The sequence below is a fragment of the Saccostrea cucullata genome, unplaced genomic scaffold, assembly GCF_032062105.1.
Source record: "Saccostrea cucullata isolate Sc308-1 unplaced genomic scaffold, CSIRO_AGI_Scuc_v1 ctg2031, whole genome shotgun sequence".
NCBI classification, from domain to species: domain Eukaryota; kingdom Metazoa; phylum Mollusca; class Bivalvia; order Ostreida; family Ostreidae; genus Saccostrea; species Saccostrea cuccullata.
This window is the reverse complement of record NW_026937278.1, coordinates 14621-33302: the sequence shown is the minus strand read 5'-3', so window position 1 is coordinate 33302 and position 18682 is coordinate 14621. Positions and strand designations below refer to the sequence as shown.

At 33.1% G+C, this 18682-nt stretch overlaps 1 long non-coding RNA gene across 1 annotated transcript; it reads right to left on the bottom strand.

The window, feature by feature from the left end:
- Positions 1–236: 236 nt before the first annotated feature.
- Positions 237–6245, bottom strand: LOC134247691 (uncharacterized). Its single transcript, XR_009987913.1, has 3 exons — positions 6186–6245; positions 495–603; positions 237–413 (listed from the first exon to the last, which is right to left on the bottom strand). It is a non-coding gene; the product is annotated as an uncharacterized LOC134247691 (long non-coding RNA).
- Positions 6246–18682: the final 12437 nt, after the last annotated feature.

Below are 18682 nucleotides of genomic sequence, written 5' to 3'. Positions count from 1 at the left end.
ATAGAAAGGGGATATTTATTCCTCCAAGGTAAGAAATCACGTCTGTAAAATCTCCGAAGGACGGTGATATTTTTGCCCATGCGAAGACATGCATTATTTGTTGTCATTTTTAATGGATCAGTGTTTGTTATCCTCGCTTTGTTTTCATTTCTACTCTGTATGATATTTCGGTTAAAATTCTTATTAAATTCTAAACAGCTCTCCATATTTCAATGATTTTATTTTAAAACTAACCAACAACATTTTCAGGAATCAATGAATATGGAATTCTTGTACAAATTAAACAGTCTTGTCTTTTATGTGGAACGAAACAGCAAAGACAATCATAAAAGGTAACAGGTTCGTTCTTATGTACTGCACAGGAAGTAGACTGGGGATTTATTTCTTGGTTTGGAAATTGTGTTGCAGAAATGCTGAAATGATAGCAAAATTTTCGTAAGTATTTTCTCAATCTGTTAGTGAGAATTATAAGAAATATGAATAATGACACTTACTGATTGCACAAATGCAATTCTTCGCTCAGTCCATGTGAATACCCAAACTGTTTGAACGGCTCAGCATCATGACTGCAAACTGCAGATATAAGCTCTGATTGGTTTTCATCTGAAATATAAAAAGGTGATTACCAACTCGATTTCCATTCCCGATCAATGACTGTGTATGACCAGTCGGCAGATATTGCTTTAGATGCAGAACTAAAATTCGGCGACGTAAATCAAAGGGTTTTACAAAGCTTGGATCTGTAGCTCTCTGGTTTATCTTTCCGAATTTTCTCAAGGAGGGAGCTACAGGTTTGCAGCTAGCATTGCTTACTCTTCCATGGTATCAGAAAAGATTAGAGTCGTACATGTAAGAAGAAAGTACGAGAAAACTTCACAGAAATGTTATTCAATTACAAGACTCAGACAGTTATTCAATATTAGATCAAATGCTTGTCCCGCATTATTTTGTTGGAAAGGAAGTTTCGGTAACTGTTTCAGCCCATGGAAACAGCAGTGAAACACCATCTTCGAAATAGCAAGGAACATTTGAGAGCACAAAAAGTCGTATCAAAGAGCTCTGTCCGTTCAAGAAACCAATGGATATTTTCCACACTCTCAAGGAAGATGAAGGGGGACTGAATGAAATTAAATGTGGGTCACAAACCATTTTGGACAGGGAGCAAGTGGAGATCTTTCAAGATTGGTTTTACGTGATCAGATTTCCTGGTATGAGTTATCAGCCGCGCAGCAGTATTTTGAACTTTTTGAAGTTTATTCACAAGTTGCTTATTTATACCATACATCAATGAGTTTGCATAATCGAGTCGGGAAGTAACAAGTGAATTTATCAAAGTTTTACATGCGTCGTCTGTGATGTACGGACGGATACGACCGATTTTCCGGATATTATTGAAAGATGTTCTAACTATTGAACTGCTGTTTTTCTCCATACTTAGAGTCTGGTCGAAAAAGGCTCCAAGGTTCTTCACAAAAGGAGAGTCACTAATTGAGCTTTCTCCAAAAACAAGATTGAATGTTGAAACGTCCTTAATTTTATGTTTTGGACAAAAGAACATCAATTCAGTCTTTTCATGATTTAACTTTTAAAGATTGGTGCACATCCATTATTTTATGTCGACGAAACAAGCACTGAGAGAAGAAGCCACATTATTCAAGTCTTTGTTTGGCTCAATAAGAAAATATATTTTGGTATCATCTGCATAGCAGTGATACCACATTTTATGAAGCTTGCGTATATTTCCTATAGGTTTCGAAAACAAACAGTACAACCGGGGTCCAAGAACCGGGACCTGAGGCACACCGATTTCAAGCGATTCCGCATTTGATAAGGTTGCACCTATCGAAACTCTCTGACTCCTGTCAGTTAAATAGGACTTTATCCATGACAGCACAGAACCGGTTATCCCGTATAAGTATTCAAGACGATGGAAAAGAATCTTGTGGTCTATAACATCGAACGCGGCCGACAGATCGAGCATGACAAGTACAGCGTAGGAATTGTTGTCTAAGGCGGTAGCGATGTCATTGTGAACACGCAACAGTGCAGTTTCGATTGAGTGATACGAAAGATATGCAGATTGTAGAGTATCGTGCAAATGGTTTGAGTCTAGATGATGTTCTAGGCGAATTCCAACGACTTTCTCAAAAACCTTTGGGAGGAATGATAAATTTGAAACAGGTCTATAGTTTTTAAATTCGTTCGTGTCTAGGTTATGTTTCTTCAATAATGGCTTAATAATAGCCTGTTTGAAATTCTTCGGCATGACAGATTGACTTAATGACTTATTCACCAATTCAGTGATGAAAGGTACGAATTGTTCAACGTAGTTGCGGACTATCGATGTTGGCACCGCATTTAGTGCGCATGATTTTGGTGGCATAGATATTAGGAGTTTCCTGATCTCATCGCCAGCAGCGGATCAAATGAATTCAATGGTACACCTGTAAACAGCACATCAGCCGACAATGCATCGGCATGATGATCATTCACGGAATTTGAAGACAACAAAGATGATCTGATATTCTGAATCTTTGACACAAAATATTTGCTGAATTTATTTTATAAAATATTGTCACTAATACATTCCGGAAGAGGTGTGTCATTCGTATTACCCATGAGTTTATTTGTAATGGAATATAAATTTTTACTATCCGACCCACATTCAATGATTTTGTTCGAATAATATGACTGCTTGCTTAGAAACAACAATTTTGAGTGTTCGATACATTTTTCTCGAAAAATTTCACGGCGCACAGTCAACTCGGTACGTCTCCAAACGCGTTCAGCTTTGCGTTTTTCTCGCTTTGAATCGCGAAGTTCTTCAGAGAACCACTCTGTATTTGGTCTCACAACAATGGTTTTAGTTTGAAATGGAGCATGTTGTTCAATTAGAGCCCTCATATCTGTGCCATATCGTTGTACGAGTTCATCAGTTGATAAATCACGATTATACTTCGATAATGAAGTTATGACATCTTCTCCGAATTTATCAATAGCAATGTTTTTGAGTTTCCTAAACGATACAGATTTCCGCATTTTAGGTGGTTTAGACAGACATAGCGATGAATATATTCCTTTATGATCAACTGTAGATAAGCCCTGCAAATCAGAAAGAAAATGGTCGTCAACTGTAGGGGAATTTGTCAAAATATGACTATTTTCACGTGTAATAACGAAGTCCAATGTATGCCTATGCTTATGAGTTGGAGCGGATATGTGTTGCACAAGACCATACTCTTGGAGCATCGCATGGAATTGTCTGGAAGTCGGATCCTCAGATTTTTCGAGATGCAAATTGATATCACCTGTCATGAACAGTTCCTCCGGTGCGATGACATGCTGATTGAAATATGAGGACCATTCCTCGAAAAAATCTCTCATTTTCAGATTGTTTGTTTTTGATATAGGTGGGCGGTAAACAATGCAGATGCGAGAATTTGTTACACGAGAAGAAATGATACAATCAAGATGCTCAAAATGTGAAAATTCAATGTCTGACTTAATTTGATATAATTAATGTTTTTGCTAAAAATCATTGCAACTCCCCCTCCTTTTCGATTTGTTCTAGGTATGTGAATACATCTGTATCCATCTGGTACTAGCTCTGGCAAAACCACTTTATCATTATCACTACCTAACCAAGTTTCAGTGATAGCCATTATGTCAATGTTTGAAACTATCATATCAGAAATAGCAAGAGTATTATTCTTTACAGATCTACAATTCATATTTAACAGTTTAATGTTCACAGTATCTTGACGCGAGCTGCGCGGTTTTTACTTTGATAAGATTTTCTGTATCTAAAGTCTTTGAATCAACTTTAGATTTCCGTACTGATGATACCATTGTTGGGATATTTTTGATAAATTTATTTCTGTCACCACCCAAACTAATTAGACTTTTTAAAAAAACTGATGCCCCTGTGTGGCAGCTTATGGCGAGGGTTGAGATTTCTCAGATGGTCAAGGTTAATGTCTTTTTAAGGTGGATCAAACTTTGAGGTAAATGTCAAAAGGTCAAATACTGTTTTACCCAATAAGGTCTTGTCATAAGGATATACGTATGAAGCATGGAAGCATTAGTACTTACAGTTCCGAAGTTATGGTCAAGATTTAAGTTTTTTAAAAAGCTGGGCAAATTCTAAGGCCAAGGTCAAACGTTCAAATATGTATTATACCCAATGACAGATCTTGTTACAGGAAATGCACATGTCAAGAATGAAAGCCTAGCATCAAGTAATCAAAACTAATGGCTATGGTTAAAGTATAGGTAAAGTGGGTCAAACTCTAAGTTCAAGATTTAGAGGAGATCCCAGAAGCGAAATATTGTCACAGGAAATACACATATGAAATACGAAAACCATAGCCCCACCCACTCGAAACCTATGTATAAGTTTAAAAGATTGTGCTGATAAACGGACAAGCAGACAAACAGGACAACAACTGTATACCCTCCTCAATTCTTCGATTACGAGGTCATAAAAAGAAAAAGTACAAGAGATAATAAGACGATTATTTTTTTTTTGAATGCAATATGTTTTATTTCATTTATTCACGTTATGTAAAAAGTCGTAGAAAAGTAAAATGATACGAATTAAGTAAAAACAATTATTTTAACAAGAAAACATATACTAAATATCAAAAACTTATTCCTCGTGGTTCAAATATCACCATATATGAAAGTAAGAAATATTCTTTAAAATTTGATCAAAGGTTGACATGAGGTATTTCTTGTGTTTTTATTGTCTTGACAACATATTTTAAATATGTCTATTCATTTCACAGTTCAAAATAAGGTGTTATCTATGGATAAACAGAAACTGTCCATTAATGTTTATGCTTTAGGTGCAAAAAACTAGTTTCTTCAATTCTGAATCCTATTTCTGTTAACAGATGCAATTTTGCTTGACTCCAAAAAATAACTCTAAACTCCATTCCAAAACTCCAGTCCATGAAATACACAGTGCCAACATTAAATGGTGAATAGGAAATTACAGTTTTGCATTATGAAAAAACAATGAACGCGTTATATTGATTAAGCATATCTAATAATAGATGGTATTTCCTCTTTCTAAATTAACACACCCTCGTCTCAATCCCTCATATTCCTCATGATGCAGAACTGTCATTTTTTATTCATCAATTAAAGTGACAAAATGCATAAGTGTCCAATATTTTTTTTTCTCAAGATCCTGGAAGTTTTCAGTCAATTGAACTCCCTAAGCGGTAATATAAGCGTCCTTAATAGATGATTATTCGTTACCTAAATGAAAAAATATATTTCCCCCCGATCATTGCAACCATTTAATTCATGCGTGTGAATAAGATTGATTGATTGATTGATTGATTGTATATTGTTTAACGTACCTCGAGAGAATTTTCCACTCATATGGAGACGTCACTGTATGCCAGCGAAGGACTTCAAATTTAGACCTATAATTGGCATCTAGGGACATTGAGTAGTGATTGTTCTTTATCGTGCGAGCGCCTACCGTGACACGGGACCTACGTTTTTAAGATCACATCCGAAAGACCCGTGACTTTCACTTCTAATGCCGATGTGAACGGTTGCATCAGTAAGAATGTCGATAATGAAATGTGATGACATAACATTCATTCTTAAACAATCAATAAGAGACATGTATAAACGTTCATGCAGAATCATTTTTAAGAATGACTGTTCATGAAAACGCTTCTTCTCAAATATCCCAAACACAAAAGTTTATGTAAGTTCCTAGGGTATTTTTGCAAAAAAGGTTTAAGTTTAAAGACATGTGGGTTGAAATGCTAGTATAATTCCTGAAACAGTCCACGTGCTAAAATGTATGAATTTAACGTGTGGAAATGCTTTTTTGGCATAGTGACAGATTTCAAAAAATGTGAGTCAAAGTTCAAAATCAAGGGCCAATAAGTCTTAAACAATTAAAGTTTAAATCACCCTGGCACTATGCCAAGCATTCTATATAAGTACCTCTTAAAATATTAAGCGCGTTCCAGCAGCAAGTATTTTGATTTTGGGTTGTATTGTACCCGTTTTGAATATCCATTATTTTAGAAGTCACATTGGGATTTTTCCCACTTTAATAGAAGTTTTCTTTTCTAACATTAATTTTTTTCTGAAATTCCTGTAAGTTTGTTAGTTAAGAAAAAGGTAAATGTTAATTTTAATGAATCAAAGCATACTCGATGATTTCAGCTGTGCACTCCTTCCAAGTTCTTCTATGGGTCCTGCAGGTGTTTTCTATAATTAACAGAAGATATATTTTGTATTTATGAAGAATTTTTAAAAAGGAAAATGTGAGGGCAATTAATTAAATGAAACTGTGCCACCAACAGTAGATGGTTTTCTTTTAGATACTGTTCATAAACAACATGTTATAGCATATCAAATAGGGAATTTAAAGTCTGTATTTTCTCTATTTGTTTCAGAATCTTTCGAAAGTTTCATGCATCTCAAACACCCCTATTCGCGGTTGATTTTCAGACCTGTACGCGAGCACAACAGTAAGGTATTTTTTTCTTGCCCGCTTCTACAAGAACAAAGACCTTTCACAATTTCAATGAAGACCGTTTATATGTTACACAGTGAATTCAATCCTGTCGGGTTCGGAAAACTTGCTGTGCGTAAAACAGATTTGATTGAAAGGATATACAACTTGAGAACAATAAAATGTTTTCTTTGTTTTGTTATTCTGGAATTAACAGTAGCAGCTATTGCAGAAAAAAATTACATAATCCGCTTAAAGCCGTCGTAATAATTATAAGGAAGCAGCCTTTGATCATGTTTCAATTACAAACTGCATTACATGTACATTTATTCCTCACGCAAAATATATTTGATATTTGATACTTTTTTCCCTATATAATATGATTTACTAAAATATCGTACTTTAAGAAATATGATAGGTAAAACACATAACATTACGAATTCAGAGCATGTGTATGATTCGTTCACCGAACAAAATCGATATTTTAAAAATTTAGGGTTGGCCAATTTAATTTAAAATTTAATGAAAAAGCTGTGTTACCTCCATAAATGCTAAAAAAGAGTCGATGGTCACTAAAAACCCCTTAAACCATTGTAATTCAAATTTGAAGAAAGAAATTCTTTGTTTGCCTTTGATCAATTATGTTGTTTTTACTAAATAACACTCAACAATTGAAATATATTGAGATAACAAACATTGAGATATTGTTAAAGTATTTATGACTACTGGCTAAAAATAAACTAGAGGTATTGTAAGCAATGAGCTGACTAAACGATACCCTCTCCAATAATTATAATGGCCTGTTTTGCTGTGGACGGGAAACCCAAAATATGTGTCGGGTCAAAAAATAATTGGAGTTTAAAAGGGGTATGTAGTAAAGATTCTGTGAAAGTTTCATTCAATGTCACTCAGTGGTATAAGGGAGTTGCGGATAAAAATGTGTACCCCAAAGGTAACAGAAACGGACGGACGGACGCTGACGTACAGACAGAAGAACGGACGGACATACCGATTACTACATACCATCCCACTTTTCAAGTGGGGGTTGAAAAAGGAATCTAATGTAGATTTACATGATATTTTTATTTACATTCGAGTTGAAATTTTGACCCATTTTGAACTCAAATATCCCCAACTGACTTCAATCTCTTGTCTTATATTTGAATGGTGAGTCAAATAAATCAGTTATTGTTTTAAATATATGATATCTATAAAACACGGTATTTAAATTGTGCATTGTTATGTAAATTTCTATCTTTAAAAAAAGTAACAAAACAAAAACAAAGATTTTTCTTTTTGGTAAATATGAACTAAAAGTACACAATATTTAACTTTAACTTTCGCAATAAATTACTGGAAAATAAATAGGGTGCAAATTGCCAATATCCAATTTAAACACTAAACACAGACTTTCTACTTATATGCAAAAAAAAATAAAAGGTAAATTTTAACTTTGCATGTACAATGTGATATTATGCAGGAAGTCCTTCGCCTAGGCTTATCAAATATTCATATATATATTTTGATAAATATACATATGCTTTTTCTCACAATATTTCAGCTTCTACTCATTCCAAATTCTTTTCAATTAGTTATCACCAAAACTATAAAATATTCGTAAATTCTTTGTAAAGTTAAAGCAGAAATTTTCAATGGAAGACTTCATGTTTTTTTAAAAGTAGATAAATGAACATTGATGTTATTTGAAAAATATCTTGGTTTCCTATCTCATGGAAACATCGAATGGCTGTTTTGCCTGAGAACCATACTGTTATATAACCAAATTTATAATTTCGAGAATAAATGACCTAAAAATTTGTACGCAGCTAGGTTAAAGGGCCCCCCATAGGAAATAAGCCTTAACATATTCCGAAAAAATCAATATAATTTTAATATTTTTTTTTTTAGCATTAGTTTTAATTTAATGGAACTATACAATGCATATGAATGTATGGGGTCTCAAACAAGTTGGCCATCGCGACTTCAGTACATCAGCTGTTTGTCACATGACATGTTTTAAATTAGAAAAAATATGTACGGATAAAAGATCGAAAAATTAAAGATATACGGATAATTTTACAATGAAATTGATTGTGTTTTATTTAAGACAAAATTTTTTCACCCGAAAAGTGCTGGGGGCAACTTCTCACTGCTCGGTAATTTATAAAACTTAGCCAACTTTTGATAAAGTATGTGCATTTACATATACGCATTGAAGAAATGTAAAACTACGGAAAAAAACAAAAGCTCACAACTTGCTCCCACTTTTTTAAAAAAGTAGGGACAGTATCTACATGTGTATAAAATATTATAATCTATAATCAAGCGGATATCGTTGAACTTTTGAGATTTTGGAGGGGTTGTACATGTGATTGTAGTATGTTTCTATATAAAAATGCATGACTGCAGCTTTATAAAATTAAAGTTATAATTAAATAAGACTGTGAACTATTGATTAATGCATTCAAAAATTGAATCAATTGTAGTCAGATCACGCTTATATAGATTTAATTTTTAATTTTCAGTTCTACTAATAACTTTATCCGGTTCAAGTACAGAGAAACTGCGTGTCAAACTAGCCTATGACGTCATATCTATTAGTACAGCGAGATCACGTTGGCTTTGATTTTACATTCGATTAGTGTTATACTGACAAAATAAGTTACACATTGATTTATATTAAGAATAATCATGAGAAATCAAAGTATGTAAGAGTATATGAAAAAAAAATTATTATTTATTCGCCGAGATTCATTTGTACATTTTCACCGTAACGTCATAATCGAATTCCCGAGGCTCTGCAAACACTGATCTACCTTTGGGTTTCCCTTAACCTAGCTGCGTAGTATTAAGTTTTTTAACTTATATGTTGTAGAAAATCAAAATTTTGAAAACGATTCTGTTGAAACGGTAATCCTTTAAAATGTGCACTCTAATTGTTTCCATGTATTCCAGCTAATTGAAATCTGGAGTGTTTTATTTTGAAATAGAACGATGGCATAAATTTTTTGATATTTCGTTATGATATAATAGGTTTGAAAATAGCACATACTTGTTCAATGATAAGTTTGAAAATATTAATATATATGGAGAACAACATATCCAAAAATTCTAGAGTTAAATGTGTTTTCAGTGTTTTGTCTTCTCTCCCACTTTCAAACTTAAAAAAAATTGTCATAATTATTGAAGAATGCTTGATAGTGTTGGAAATCTTTCCAGTCCACAGTGTAATAATGTAAATGTGAGGGGATTTTTAACCATACTCAGAGACGTAAGCGTAGTCACGGGCATCGTTGTACAATAAACCTGCAATACACAATGTCTCTTTTGATTCATTACAACCGTATGTAAAATCAACAGTTAGGTCTACATCATATTCGAAAAAAATTTTACTCTTTTCCCTTTTAAAATTTTTAAATAGTTTTCTTAAAAAGGACGCGGAAACCCAATTTTAGATTCCTCGTCACCTAGTATAGGCTCGGACTGAGATTAGGGATATTGCATATCATAGGTTTTTTAAACCCGCACGTTTCAGGGAAAAAAAAATCAGCTAAAACAATCCGTCTTTTCCTTTATCTTCAATATGCCAATAAAGGAATTGACGGGGTTTAATTAAAATTACTCTAAATCAAAAAAGGGTACAATCTTCATTCCACCATATTTCAAGTTAAAGACTACAACTTGTATTTCCTACAAATATACATCGACCATTGCTTCCAAACTAATCATTTAAAAAAATACTTTACATGGCCTGGATACCGACTATCTAAACTAATCCTGCTTTGTGTTCATGTTTTTCTTTGCTTTATAGCTATAGTCCTGCTGGACACGTTAAAAAAAGTACGTAAAAACATTCGTAATGAGGTCCTTAAATCACTTATTTTAAAAAGTGCCTAAATATAGGGAACCCTGATCCTTCAATTCGCTCAAATTTCATAAAATATTATGGATTCTGTTGAAAATTACTCCAGACGATGGGCCAGATATGAAAAAGAATACGTTGACACCTTGTCAAAAGATTAAATGTATCAGATCCATGTTAAAGTAACGTATTAAAAAAATTGAGGGGCAATATGAAAAACCCTCTATCCTTCTGTGTTCAATAAACCAGAAGTAAAAAAAAGAAATTTGATTACACGATCAGTATGTACTGGTTCCTGTGACAAAACAGGTAACAACATTGTCCTCGTTTGTAAGGCTCATTATATAAATTGCATTCTAGAAGAACTTGAATTTAATTTTTTAAGTGTTAATCCTACTTATACTTATACTTTCCTTTCTAAGGAAGAAACTCTTCATAAACACCTGTCAATTTTGAATACTCTAATATTCCACAGAGCCAAAATGAAGATGAACTATCTTATATAATTGGATTCCGAAACTTCTTAAGAATCCTTACAAACAAAAATAAAATACATTGCAGGTTCCAGTAAAAAATTTCAACCAAGCCTATTTCGTTCCTCCTCACTCAGATATTAACAGTAGTGAAGGAAAAACTTCAAGAGTAATGTTAAACTATACTCACCGTCAATAGAAACGCAACATCCTAATTTTTGGGATGAAAATTATGTACAGGATATAACTATGTACCAAAAAAGTTAGGACATCTTTAACTTTGCCAAATCAGTTATTTAACGGATAAAATATTTTCTTTCCCATTACTGGAAGTTGATTTTTAGCCATCTTAACAGAAATCAAATATTCGCAGTTTGAAAAAATTTTTGAAATATTTTGGGTTTTTAAGGTTTTTGTACCTGTTAATCATAAGTAGTTTACAAAAACCCGGGAAAATTTTTCTTTTTTTTTATGGATGTTATCCTTTATTTCATCAAAATTAACGAAAGCACGCATTTTCATTGATAATGCTGAAAATTTTCAAAATAAAGAAAAAGGAGAGCTACAGATGCAAATATACGCTACATAACGATTTTTTGGGTCTTTTTTCAAAAGTATGAATGACGTTCATTAACCGGAAGTCTAAGGATTACTACACTGTGCCAAGTTACAGAAAATTCTACTTCAGGCATTTAAAAATGAACAAGAATATTTATTTCGCTCAGATGAAGACATTGATAAACCTAGTGCATGGTAGAAATCGGACAGCGTTTGTTGTTCATGGCGGACTAGCATGTTTTGAATAAATGGATGGAAGGGGGATGTTTTATTTAAAAATTATCGTTAAGAGGGCTAAAAAATCAACTTTCGGTGATTGAATGAAAATCATTCAACCGTTAAATAACTGATTTGGCAAGTAAAAGATGTCCTAAATTGTTTGGTAAATAGTTATATCCCATATATAACTTTTCATCCGAAAATTAGAGTGTTGCGTTTCTATTGACGGTGGGTATATATATTCAGGAAGTGGTGTGAATCAGATGTGGATACTTAAAAATTCTAAAAACCTTTTGGACATTTGAAATAACAAGACTTTACAAAAAATCAACGGCTTATAAACTTACGATTTTTCAATTTTATACACAATATTTCCCCACGACAAATTAGAATAATTCTGGCTTTTTGATATCATTGACAGCTGCTTCTTCAATAAAAATTAATGAAATTTCTTTTCCAATTGGGATTTAAAAATTATTTTTTTAAACAGACTCTTGTTGCGCACATAAGTGCTCTGAAGTTGACATAAGAAGAAATTGATTTTGATTGACAATATTAACATGTATGTCGTTTTTGGAGCCCAATATTCCAACAATGTATTGGAATACCCATGGGTACAAATTGCACTCCGTTATTAGCAGACTTATTTTTATATTCGTATGAAGCAGAATGAGCAAAATCTTATACATGAAAAGGTTAGGGTTAGGGTTAGAGTTGGGGTATATACATACAGATCTCAGATGATTTGATACCATTAGCATGCTCTACGTATAAACAATTTCTAAAAAAAGTAAATTATTAACAAGCAAGTTGATGAAACAAGAATATCAACAGCCTCGTTTAAAGTCATCATTTCGTTAGTTCTATGGTGATACAATGACCTTTTCAGCAAAAAAATTATAATTAGTAAATGCTGACTGACGTTTTTCATACCAATTGTTAGTCCATTATTAATGCACTTAATTGAATTGACACGGATTTTCCCGTTATTTACTGATCATGACAATGGCCAAGGCGGGTGTGAGCTGTCAGCAGGGGATGCACACTCTTCCATAACACCTGATCCCAGCTCTGATGTTTTGGGGGGGCGTGTTTTCTCTGCTCTTATTTTTTATTGTTTTATGGACTTTAAGATTGAATACTGTTTGTTATCTCCTATTTTACTTTTAATATCATTGATAGATAGTTATTACCAAGTATATCAGCACAAAATCTTGAAAAAAGTTTATTACATAAAACACCGAGTTGTCTCACTCAACAGTAGATTTTAATCATACAAAACAAATTTAAGAATCTTGGCAATATAGCAGTGTAACAGGTTTGGGGTTATAAAGAAAGAATAACTGCCAGTTGATGGCCTGACAAGACTTTTATTTACCAGATAATAATAAACATTGCAATTTTAAACAATAAAACAAGGTAAATATTTTAGCATAAAAATACAATGATTATCAAGGGAGATAATTCATTACACATATAAAATATACTTATATTTCTCCGCAACTATAGCACAATCAATACTCATCATAAAACTTTACAATAATTATAATCATTATGTCTTTAAACATTATATATTACTGAATAAACATAAAACTATGTGCATACCATTCTATGGGAATAGGTGTATACAGCAAGCAGCAATGCTGCAGATTTACAAATCATACAGTCTGTGTGGTATGTAAATTTAAAACACACAATATTACACACAAGATAATGTAATATATGATACCTTTAAATATATATTACAATGTGATCTTTCCATTACATCGTACTTTTAAAAAAATCATTCTCACTGATCTCATTTATTCTGTGATGCAAAATTACTGATTGGGGTTTAAATTTAAAATTTAAAGAATCATTAATATTTGTAATAAACCGTTAAATTACAAAGGAAAGAAAGTCAGTCTCTATAATAAGGTCTGATTGCCAAAATATCAGATCAACAGATACACATCATAATTGACCAACCTCTGGACAAAGAATGTCCAGAAAACCAAGCACTTTCTGGAGGAAAAACATGAACCAATCCCCAAGTAAAACACAAAGTAAAACACCAATGAAATAAAAAGATACATCTAACATAAAGCCTGGATATAATTAATGACCTTAGGCCATTTCTACCTATATGAACCTGTTGACAGACCATGGGTGAATGCACACTAAATGGCTTTAAGCTGAATAATTATATGATTCAACATAATTATGCATTTTAAACAGATGCTGTCATGAGACAGTAATACCCGCACTAATGTGTTTGCCTCTAAATACTCACCCGTACATATTGGGCTTTGCAAGGAAAAGTCAATATAATTCTATAATTTACACAGTACATGTATTTGTCACAAAGAGTATAACATTTTCAGACCCTGTGACTTATGACTAGTATTTTATATACTTCATAGGCATCGGAAGGAAATTGAAAGGGGGGGGGGGGGGGGGCTAAACCAACAAAAAAAGGTAAACCCCAATTTTCAATACATAGAAAATGTCTATCTTTGAAAAAAAAGGGGGGGGGTTAAACCCCCCCCTGGCTCCAGCCCAGTGCTTAAAAAAACAGAATGTAATTAATGGTGTGAATTAGATTTTTAAAATGTTTTGATCATAATTAGAACCTTTTTAAATTAAATAATGCCCCCCTCCCCACACACATACACACCCTCGATCTCACAAACGTTTTTTTTTTTTTTAAATAGACTACACATGTAGAGGGAAAAATTTATGTTAAAACATAGTTTGTTATGAATTAATTTATTAAGATTTGTTCTTGAACTTTACATTTTTAGATGTTAACAACTTTTGGAAAATTTCTATATCACATTGGGTTGCGTCACCCATAACATTTTTTTAGAATTAAGCTTTACTCGGCACAACTCGGCTGATTTGTTCTGAATGGAATCAACCAAAGTTTACATACCATGCACATGGTGCAGATGTGTATGGAAAATATTCTTTTTGTGCTATAATTGGATTATATTTCATGAAGTTGACAAGACTTGTGACAGTCAAATACAATTTAATATAGATTGGGGTAAAATAAATAAAGGTTAGGTTAAAGTTCAAAGATCATTGCATGGCACAGTAGTCAAATTTCACATTGTGAAGTTATCTCCCGTTGTCCATGTGACTTTCATTCTGGTGCAGCCCAAATTTTTTTTAGGAGGGGGGGGGGGGTCACACCTCAGTCATAAAAATGCTACCCCAGAATTTCCTCACAAGCAAAGAAAAAAAATGAAAAAAAAATAAAATCAATGAAGTGGTGTCGTAGGGACAATGTTTTTTAAGGGGAATATAAATGTCCAAAGTCATTTTTTTTTTTTTTGCTTCAGTATATAGTCTTATTTGAATAACAAAGCAAATTGGGGCCCAGGAAGCGGGGGTTTTTTTCCCTAGCCACTCCCTGTCCCTGAAATTAAATTGATCTTGTGACTCCAAAATAGTTTTTTTCCCCCATTTGACTATATACATATTTTGCTTCTTGTATTTATTAATAATGTTTGTCTGAAGAAATTTGATCAGTAAGTGCTAGGGTTTTCATGCTTAACATGTGTATTCATTGTAACTTTTAACAGGTATAAATATGTTTGACCTTGACCCTAGAATTTGACCAATTTAAAAAAAAAAAACTTTAACCTTGGCAATTAATTTTTAAACAGGGATTTCTTATTTTACATGTGTATTCCTTGTGACAAGACTTAGATACCAACAATTTTAACCATTTGACCTTGACCTTTGATTTTCCATCATTTGAGAAATTTAACCCTTTCGCCAAAGCGCCAACATGGGCATCAGTGTTTAAAAAACACATCTTGTCTTCATTATTTTTAAGTGGCAGTGTCTCCATATGAGGGAAAAATTCAAGAGAGAGATGTTTTACAATAAACAAACAAATTTAAAAATAACATAAAACATGAGCATGTTGGTTGTTTCTTTTTCCCTTGAATCAGAACTATTCTATAAATATTTTATAACAATAATTATAAGATTTGAAAAGGTAGTGCATATCTTAAAATTGACTAAGTTCTGCTATTGATTTAGCTATTAATAAAAGTTTACTACCTTTATTTTGCTACTTAAAACACCTTGATTAATTATTTTCAATCATACTGTTTTTTGAAATGTTTAGGTTTTTTTTAATAATGGATTATATGTCATACATTTTCAGTTTCTCCAAAAGTTGCATGAAAAAAAAATTTTCAAATACTGTAACCATGCTAATCCTTTAAAATACTTGTGAATCCTACATTTTTAGCTCATTTGACTTTTTGGTTTCCTTATCACATTAGTTTTCCTTTTTTTTGGAAAGTTTTTAATTTTTAACTTCTCTACAACCACTTGGCCAATTTTAAACCCAAATTTACATAGAAATATGTACATCTTTATGTCAGTCTGTCAATTTAACCTTGGTCATCACGGTCATATCTATTAAATGTGAAGAGACAAGGCATTGTATTAAACATATGTATAGTATTTTCCTTTACAATGGCATAATTTTTTTTACCCATGAACTTGAAGTTTGACGTACTTGCAAAAAAATTACATTGCTTTAAATTTATTATTTTGGTAAAATTATATTTTACATGCATGTATATTTTTACCTAAAAGACCTTTTAAATAAATCATACCTACCTTACTGAACTTAACCTACATTACCCCTTTTTCTTTAACTTTTATTGAGAAGAGATATGACTTCACATTTGACATGTACATTTCTCATAGAATTGAAATGTTAGGATGCTATGATTTTTTACCCTATGATGTTGATGTTTTACCTAATTTTCAAAAAATTTTAAATCTCCTAAAAGATGTGAGCCTACTGATTTTACCCCCCCGGGGGAAAATGAAAATACCGAAACCTTACTGCACATCTACATTACACCCCCAACCATCTCCCAAAAGATGATTAGGCTGCTGAGTAAAATGTAGAAGGAATTCAGGGAAGACGGGGCTTTTAGCCCAAAAAAAATTTTTTTGCCCCCCCTTTTACCCCCGGGGCAAAAACAAAATTCCAAACTTTACTGCACATCTACATGACACCACCAACCATCTCCTAAAAATATTAGGCTGCTAGTAAAATGTAGAAGGAGTTCAGGAAAAGGGGGTTTTTGATGAAAAACGTCATTTTTCAACCCCCATTTGACCCCCCCGGGGGAAAATCAAAATTCCGAAACCTAACTGCACATCTACATGACACCCCCAACCAATCCCTCAAAAGATGATTAAGCTGCTGAGTAAAATGTAGAAGGAGTTCAGAGAAAAGGGGCTTTTTGCATAAAAAAAAGTCATTTTTACCCATTTGATCCCCTGGGGGAAAATTAAATTCCAAAACCTTACTGCACATCTACAAGACACCACCAACCATCTCTCCAAAGATGATTAGGCTACTGTGTAAAATGTAAGAGGAGTTCCGGGAAGACGGGGCTTTTTGCATAAAAAAAACATCCTTTTTCGACCCCCTTTTATCCCCCGGGGAAAAAATCAAAATTCCGAAACCTTACTGCACATCTACATGACACCCCCAACCATCTCCCAAAAGATGATTAACCTACTGTGAAAAATGTAGGAGGAGTTCGGGAAGAAACGTGTGACAGACGGACGGACGGACAGACGGACGGACATGAGTAACAACACAATATACCCGAACATTCTTTAGAAAGTGCGGGTATAATAAATAATTATAATATACGACGATTACAATACATGTACATAATATATACATGTAGGCAAAGGAAAAAATAATAAAATAGGTATCTGCCACAGCAGCACAAAGATTTTTTTACTAAATAATTTTGCTATAAAAAAATTAAAAAAAATAATGAAATGCAATTATTGAAAGATGGGATTTCCAAATTCGATTGATTTTGTCATTTTTACATTTTCAAGTTCATTTTTCAGTGTTTTATGTTTTAGTTCATTTTTTTCAACTTCTCTAAGAAATCTCAATATTAAAAGGGACACATTTTAACATTGATTTAAAATCTATTTTTTCCCCGTTGGATAGAACAATGCTCTTTGTTAGGTTTTTGGCACTGGAAACAAAATTGGCAGAGATCCTTACTTCGTGTTGTTTGTCCTCTGATGGATACCTCTCACGGGCACTTGTTTCGAAATAAATTTTTTATAGTATAATTATAACACAAGGTATCCAACTCCGAATTACACTCAGTACCCCCTCCTCAGAAACGCACTCAATTTAAATTTCAGAGGAAATACAATGGCAATATGTTTTTACCATTGCCTTTTCATAACTTATCTACACAACCATATGCGGCATGCATATCTTTTTTTTTTTTATCTCCGTAATCATACGAGGGTTGTCCGTTTTTTAAATTTCCCGGGAGAGTGTAGAGATGGCGGCCCGTACCAGTCACATCTCATTGTTTAAACGCAAGACGGAGTGTAACCTCTTCAGCACGGGAGAGGGGGAAGTGTAATCTCTTCCATGGAGAGGGGGACTGAGCCTCCTTAGCGGCAAGAGACTGTAGTGTAACCCAAACACCGTTTGGAACCATAGAATACCGGCATTCGAGGGACAGGGACAGGGACACCACACACCAAAGCATTTATTTTTTTGTACAATATTTTGTTAATTAAAATGTAAATTTAAATTAAAAAGATTTTTTTTTTAAAAAATTTGGATCATATTCTCTCCCAAAGGGTATTATTTGACAAAATGGTGTCAGAAGTGGGATAACAGAGGGATATGACCCATATCTATTAGTCATTGTAAAAAGAAATCAATTTTTGCTTTCAATTTCTACCAATAGCAGCGTTACAAATTTTTGGACATTTATGTTACTTACAAGTTTATTTTTTGCGTTTGTTATTTTGTTTCTGTTGTGTGATCATTTTACTTTTTTTGTAGAAGAATTTCCCGGTTCGGATTTTGAGACCTCTGAGAATTTTTCCAAAAGTCGGCAATGTCTCAGTAAGTTACCATATCAGCATCCAAATTGTTTGCCATGGGTATTGTATAGTAAGTTCAAAACTCTATCTATTGTGTCCAATGTTATGTGAGGTTTTGGTCATTTAACTCAATTTCAAATCAATATAAGAAAATGAACATTCTAAAAGAATTAAAAG